General features: G+C 44.0%; 1 long non-coding RNA gene across 2 annotated transcripts; it reads left to right on the forward strand.

Moving 5' to 3' along the window:
* Positions 1-2870: 2870 nt before the first annotated feature.
* LOC123158778 (uncharacterized) lies at positions 2871-5668 on the forward strand. 2 transcript variants are annotated; one of them, XR_006479363.1, is made up of 4 exons: positions 2871-3066; positions 3162-3279; positions 4107-5265; positions 5382-5668. It is a non-coding gene; the product is annotated as an uncharacterized lncRNA (long non-coding RNA). The 2 variants fall into 2 exon arrangements; XR_006479362.1 differs by having other exon boundaries at positions 3162-5265.
* The last annotated feature ends 1353 nt before the right edge of the window (positions 5669-7021 follow it).

A 7021-nucleotide genomic window follows, 5' to 3' on the forward strand; every position in this document is an offset into this window, starting at 1 on the left:
TCTGAGAACACTTTTTTAAAATAATTACCGTATTACAAGTTTATTATTTTTCCTGGAAACTTGGTCACATACAATGACACAATGCGAAGGTTTTTCAATTTTTTGATTTTTTTTGAATTTTTTATGCCCGTTTCAAAATGCGGTCAAAACGGCGGGCTTGACCGTTCCTAGCTAGTGGTTGAATCTTGGAATTTTTTGGTGTTTCTCTGATTAAATAGATACTTATGTACCTAGAAATGATTTTTGGAAAAAAAAGAGCAAACTATGAGGCAGCTACAGTTCAAATTTGACCCGTTTCCACTTGAATCGACGACAATTTGTCTTTTTCACCAGAAGTGGATCACATTTTTTTTCACCCAACCATTTGGTCAGTTGTGCATTATATATGTCCTAGTATTTTAGAAAATTGATTTGGTACAATTTTTGCAACAATTATTTGGGAGGTCCTTCACAAAAAATCTCCTTTTGGGCACTCGGAAAATGAAAAATGGTTTTTTCGTCCAAAGAAAATGAAAACTTCCTTAGGCAACATTGTTTGCCATTCCAAATATGCACCCTTGTGCACAATATGAGATTATTTGAACAAACTATGCCATGAATGTGGCCATAAGATTGATCATTTGGCTTGAAAGCCATTGATCTCCACACATGATAGCTCGTTTCTGAGAACACTTTTTTATAATAATTGCCGTATTACAAGTTTGTTATTTTTCATAGGAACTTGGCCACATATGATGACACAATGCGAAGGTTTCCCAATTTTTTGATTTTTTTTGAATTTTTTATGCCCGTTTCAAAATGCGGTCAAAACGGTGGGAATGACCATTCCTAGCTAGTGGTTGAATCTTGGATTTTTTTGGTGTTTCTCTGATTAAATAGATACTTATGTACCTAGAAATGATTTTTGGAAAAAATAAATAGCAAACCATGAGGCAGCTGCAGTTGAAATTTGACCCGCTTCCAACTGAATCAGCGGAAATTTGTCTTTTTCACGAGAGGTGGATCAAATATTTTTACACCCAACCATTTGATAAATTGTTCATTAAATATGGCCTAGTATTTTAGAAAAATGATTTGGTCCAATTTTGCAATAATTATTTGGGAGGTCCTTCACAAAAAAACCTCCTTTTGGGCACTCGAAAAATGGAAAATGGTTTTTTCGTCCAACGAAAATGAAAACTTCCTTAGATAACATTGTTTGCCATTCCAATATGCACTCCTATGCACAATATGAGATCATTTAAACAAACTATGCCATGAATGTGGCCATAAGATTGATCTGCAGGTACGATTAGAAGGTTATCATCATCCATAAAATGTGGTATAACTTGAGTGAAAATTTTAGTGGTTCCATTTTACAAAATATTATTGGTAGTTGCTTCATAAACCCCTTTGTTTTTAGCACTTAGAGACTACATTTTAAATTACAGTCGTATTCTCCAACCAATCAGGACAACTCCCCCGGATCACCCTACCGTAGGCGATCTGAACCGTTCGATCATTCCGGATCTAACGGCAGACTTGACCCCCCCCACCGTCTCACAACCCGCACCACTCGTCCTCTCGCCCCCTCTCTCTCCTACACACCCACAGCCGCCGCCCTCTCCCTCCCTCAGATCTCGATCCGATCCAGATCGATGCCGCCACCCCTCTCTAACCCTAGCTTCCCGTCACCGGCGGCGGCGCCCTCCCTCCCTCGCCCTCTCCTCCTTCCCTCCTCACGGCCATATCTCCGTTCCCCCATAGCCACACCTCATCCTCCTCCCCATCCCCCGGTCCCGTCCCCAGCCCTGCCCGGATCCACCGTGCATGTCCACAGCCACAGCCGCCGCCCCCAGCCCCGCCCACGGCGGCCGCCACCACCCCAAGCCTTGTCTTGCTATAACTCTTCACGAGCAGTGAAGGGAAGAAGAAGGGGAAAGGGGATGGCCGCCGACACTGCCTACGCGAAGCGGGTGCTGCTCGCCTGCAACGGCGGCGCCGACGCCGTCTTGCGAGGGGTTGGCGTCGGCCTCGCCAGGCACGGCTGCAGGTACTCCCTCTCACTTTTCCCCTTCTTCCTCCTGTCGTTGGGCTCTGAATCTAAGCGCGGGCGCACACAGGCTGGTCCTGGTGGGCGACGAGGGCACCCTGGCTGCGACGGTGGAGGAGGTGCGGCGCAGCGCGGCAGAAGGGGCGGCGGCCATCGCGGTGGTCGGGATGGACCTCGCGGCCTGCGACGAGGCTGCTACTTGCTCGTTTCCGTCCAGGCAAGTAACCTCTCCTATCTTCTCTGGCTTCGATCCCCGCATCCATCTCCGTTTAGTCCCCGCGGTTGGGCATCCGTGCGGGCTCTGCAAAAGGCGGGCGTGAATCCCCGGTTGATTTAGGCCTTCGAGTAGCGGAGCAGGATTTTTCGTGCTTATCTCTGCTCATTCGAGTAGCGGAACAAGATTTGCTCCATGATTTAGGCCTTCAGGCAGGCGGTTTCTGAAAAGAAATTCAGATAGCCGATTTCTCATACTGTAGGAGTAGTTATCATCAAGATCTGGAATTTAATCCGGAGGCTTGACACTTGCACCTTGGTACATGAGATCAGGTTATTATCTCATCTTCCTATTACATCCTATTGCTGCACCAAAATGGTCAAATAAAATTTGCGGGAAACATAATCAGCTTTTGTTCGTCAGTAAGTTCAGAGAACACTGCAGTGTTCCAATATCCGGTTGTCCTGTTATCCACTGGATTGTAATCGAAGAGCAACATAATTTTTGATTATTACCGTTGTAATGTACAGATATATTGTTGTGATCAACGGAGACTGAAGTGAATTTTCTCTTTTCCCCGCCCCCCCGTTTGCAGATCATACCCGAGTTCCTGCTGCTGAAATGGGTAGCACTGAAGCCCCAACGCCCGTGCAGGCACCTGTGTGCTCCATTGTGAACGAAGGCCCAACAGCTCCAGCTGCTTGCTCCATTGTGAATGAAGCCCCAGCTCCCTGGGCCTGACCTGTGCCAAATGGCAAGCTGCTTGTCACCTGAACAAAGGGAGAAAAGGAAGAGGGATGGAGATGATGATGCCATGGATGTAAGCTCTTGTCATGTTTGTTACAATAATGCATTCTCTTAACAATTTCAGTGTCCAGTAACCAGCATTGGCATCTGATGCATTGCTTGCTACAGGTCTCAGAAAATGGAAATGGCGAGAGTTCTTCATGCAGCAAGAAACCAATAAGAACTGAACTTAGTTTTCTACCATATAGCTTTGTCATTTCCCCATATGAAATGGTCCCATAATCTAGTGCGTATCTGTTTCTGGTTTGAAGTTCATCTAGCATTTGACGTGATATGTTGTCATGATTTAGTATACATACATGGTGTGCCTTACCCTGTGTCAGCATTATGGGAGCTAAAATTAAGTCTGCATCAACCTCCCAAATGTCATGTTCTTCATTTGCACACAAACTACAGTATATGCATTGCACATTCCATAATGGACACGGCGGAGGTGGTGCTCCTGCTGCTGCCTCCTGCTCCCCGCCGCCAACTCCTCCATGGATGCGGTGGCTGCCTGCTGCTGCTGCTGGTGATGGTAGTCCGGCGACGACCTGCCTTCAACTTTTGTCTCACGTACACAGATGCTGCAGTTTTAACTGAATAAGCAACAGAAGTGCTCAACATCCATCATGCATAACCCTGAACATTTATGGTCTCTATTGATATGTCTTGATAATTCTAGTTACTTTATATGAAGCAAAAGTTATCTTGCAGCCATCTAGTCACATCTAAGTGTAAGTTAAGCAGGCATGTTAAGGGTAACCTGTGAACACTTGCTTATAAGAACGAACTTGACTTACTATATATACCCAAGTGAAGATGTACTGTTACTAATTGACTATGGCAATGAATTTTATCTATGTGAGATTATAATTTGAGTGCCATCATTCATCTCATGGTATCTTGTTCTCGGTGATAATTGTTCACTGTTGAGGGCAATACATATACTCTAGTTTTCATGCAGTGCATGTTGTTCCATATTTTGAGGAGAACACCACCTGGAGACCGGTGTTCTGGAGACCGGTGTTCTGAGGAGACCGTGATGCTTAATTTCCGTTTGTTTGATTGCAGAGAGGCGCTGGAAGAGCACTCCCCATGCTTGTCTTGAGGAGAACACCGCCTGGGACTTGGTGGCTGACATTGAGAAGGTCATGTTCGTCGGATTGCAGGGCCAGTCTGACTCACCAACCAACCTCGCCTGCTTGCTCTGTTTATTGTGCTACACCTCTTACTGAATTCCAGTCGCTATATATGATTGCTTACCTGTATATATGTACCACTCTATGTGTAGCATTTTTCTAACTATACAATAGCACTCACTCCTCTACTGTCAAATTGCTTGTGTGTAGTTCATTACCATGCTATCCAAGGGATATTCATTTATGTGCCTGTGAATTCGTTCTTGGTGTGTATGTATGTATATGTGCTAGCAACATGAGTAGGAATTAGCATCATGCTCGGCGTTGATGAATTGCATGCATACATTGATCCAGGGAGAAGTGTATGGCTGATACAATGCTCTTTTTCACAAAGCTATTATACACTTTGGGAAATACAGTAATTTGTTCTTTACTAAATGCACTGTAAGTATGGATGCTGATGCATGCATGTATCTAGGGTGAGTCGTACCTAGTTGTTCTTTATGCATCTAGGGTTTGCTACTGCTAGCCTCGCCTCGCTTTTGCTACTGCTAGCTCTATGGATGTTTATTTACCTGCAACTTCTGCTAGCTCTAACTTGGTTATATAGCAGTTCAATTCATTCAATCTATTGGAACTAGTTTGTCTACTACTTGTATCCAGATTTTATATCCTGCCCTATGCCATTGTCGACTTGCTTAGGTACATAATTGTTATGTCTTGCAATCTGGTATTGATGATTGTCAATTTATTCATTTATACCTTTCTAGTGTACCTTGCATGTGACCCAGCTAGTTTGTATATCAATGCTCTGTTTCCAATAGATGTATGCTGATGCCTGATGGCTGATTCCTTAAAACTTCACTGTTGCAGTAGCATTTTTCCTTAGTGCTTCAAACCTTGCTCTCTTTCCCAGGAACCATCATCGTCTGCGTCACTACTGGGGCAGGAGAGGAAAGACTGTTGTTGTCTCCAGGAACCGATAAACTGCTTTACAAAGATCCCCGCATAGCTTCACTACTACTGTGTTGGTCCATTTCCAGAATTGTAAGGATAATGCTTTTGCTTAAGGAGAGGCTCAAGAAGATCAGGTATAAACTCCTCCCCCTCTTGTTTGTTTTTGTTGGTTGATACATTACTGTGCAAGTTCTATGGTATGTGAGTTCTTTCTGTTGCTGCAAGCATTGACACAATATGTCATGTGCAGGGAGCTCCGCATCCGAGTTTCAGCCATCCTCTACAGCAAGGAGCTCCGGTCCAAAGGAGCAACCAACGCTGCTAGTTCCTTGAGGCCAGATCGAGTAAGATGGCGCACCATGGCGTGTGGTGGCGTATTTTGCTTCTGAGAACAATACTGTTTATTTGAAGTGAGATGTACTAGTCTATGTTGTAGTGAGCTGTAGTAGGAGTGAAATGAAAATGTATCTGTTATTGTATGTACATTTTACTTGAACATTAAATTCTCCAGAAAAAATGTTCTTATTGGACCTGATAGTGGCCACGGCCCAAATATACTTGTACTATTAAGATGCCATGGCCCAAAATAACCTGGGCTGAAAAGCTATTCAGAACTATTGTAAGCAGGCCTCGACTCAAATAGAAAATAGAAACAAAAAGGAAACAAACTATGTGGAAAGGTAAAGGCCCATTATAGAAAAGGCCCAAAAACATGAACAAAAAGAAAACCCACTGTTAAAAGGGCCATGCAAAAGAAATCAATAAGGCTGAATTGTTGGGCCAGAGCCATGTAGCTAATAAAAGCACAGGAAAAAAATACATTAAAAAGGCCGAATTGTTGGGCTCGGCCCATGTAGAAAATCGAATTGGACCGGGCTGAATCTTGTGCCACATCAGCTTGCCACGCTGGATGCCTACGTGGCCTGGGGGAGGTTGCTAGTGACCAAAATGCCACAGTAGGAATATTTTGGTCGTAAACGTCTTTGACCATTCCAGAAGAAAGGTCGCTATAGTCAGTTTACGACGGCCAGCTTTTGACCTTCTGTTTTTGGTCACAAAAAGGTCGTAAATGGAAATTTGTGACCTTTTGGTGACCAATAGTGGTGGTCACAAGTTGACATATTTCTTGTAGTGCACTGCTCTGTTTTTCGTGGCCGGCGAGGGGAGAGCTTTGTGGTGTTCTAGCTCACCTCCTATGCACACGAGGTGTTCGATGGAATGCCCGAGCCACACTACTTAATCTTTCTCCTCTCCAAGCTCGACCTTCAAGCTCCATTTTCCTCAATATTTGTCTAGGTTTAGCTTTCCGTCACGTCCCGTCCCCGTATTCACCACCGTCAATCGCCCGCGCCGATCTCGTCGCCGGCACCACCGTGGTGAGCCTCTTATTCTTATCTTCTTTCTGAAAGGAAAAAAAATTCTTAATTGTATGTTTATATAGATACATGTATAATTTTCTTTCTTTTATTATTGCATCTTATATAGTGCGATGGTTTTGGTATCCACCCCCGTCGGCCCTCGTCCTGTCTATGATTCAGATGTGGTATATATTACCTTTTCATAACTATTGGTTCATTTACTGTAATTGAGAGATCTTATATATTGTACATTTATGTAGCCAGTAGCGTCGGACGTACATGATACGAAAACTTGTTGTTCGACCAATCTCTTGGAGAAAGAGAGGTCGATCGATCATTTCTCTCGGTATGCATGACGAACTTCTGTACTCAATGGTTCCCTTCATTTTCTTACTAGCTAGCGTGTCGAGGGCTATATGTATATAGTACGTAGCGTCGACCAAGCACGGACATAAGAGAGGACACTTCTCTCTATTAATTAGCTAGCTAACACAATATATGAAACACCTAAATTAACCCCCAAAACCCCCCA

The sequence above is a fragment of the Triticum aestivum genome, chromosome 7B, assembly GCF_018294505.1.
Source record: "Triticum aestivum cultivar Chinese Spring chromosome 7B, IWGSC CS RefSeq v2.1, whole genome shotgun sequence".
NCBI classification, from domain to species: Eukaryota; Viridiplantae; Streptophyta; class Magnoliopsida; order Poales; family Poaceae; genus Triticum; species Triticum aestivum.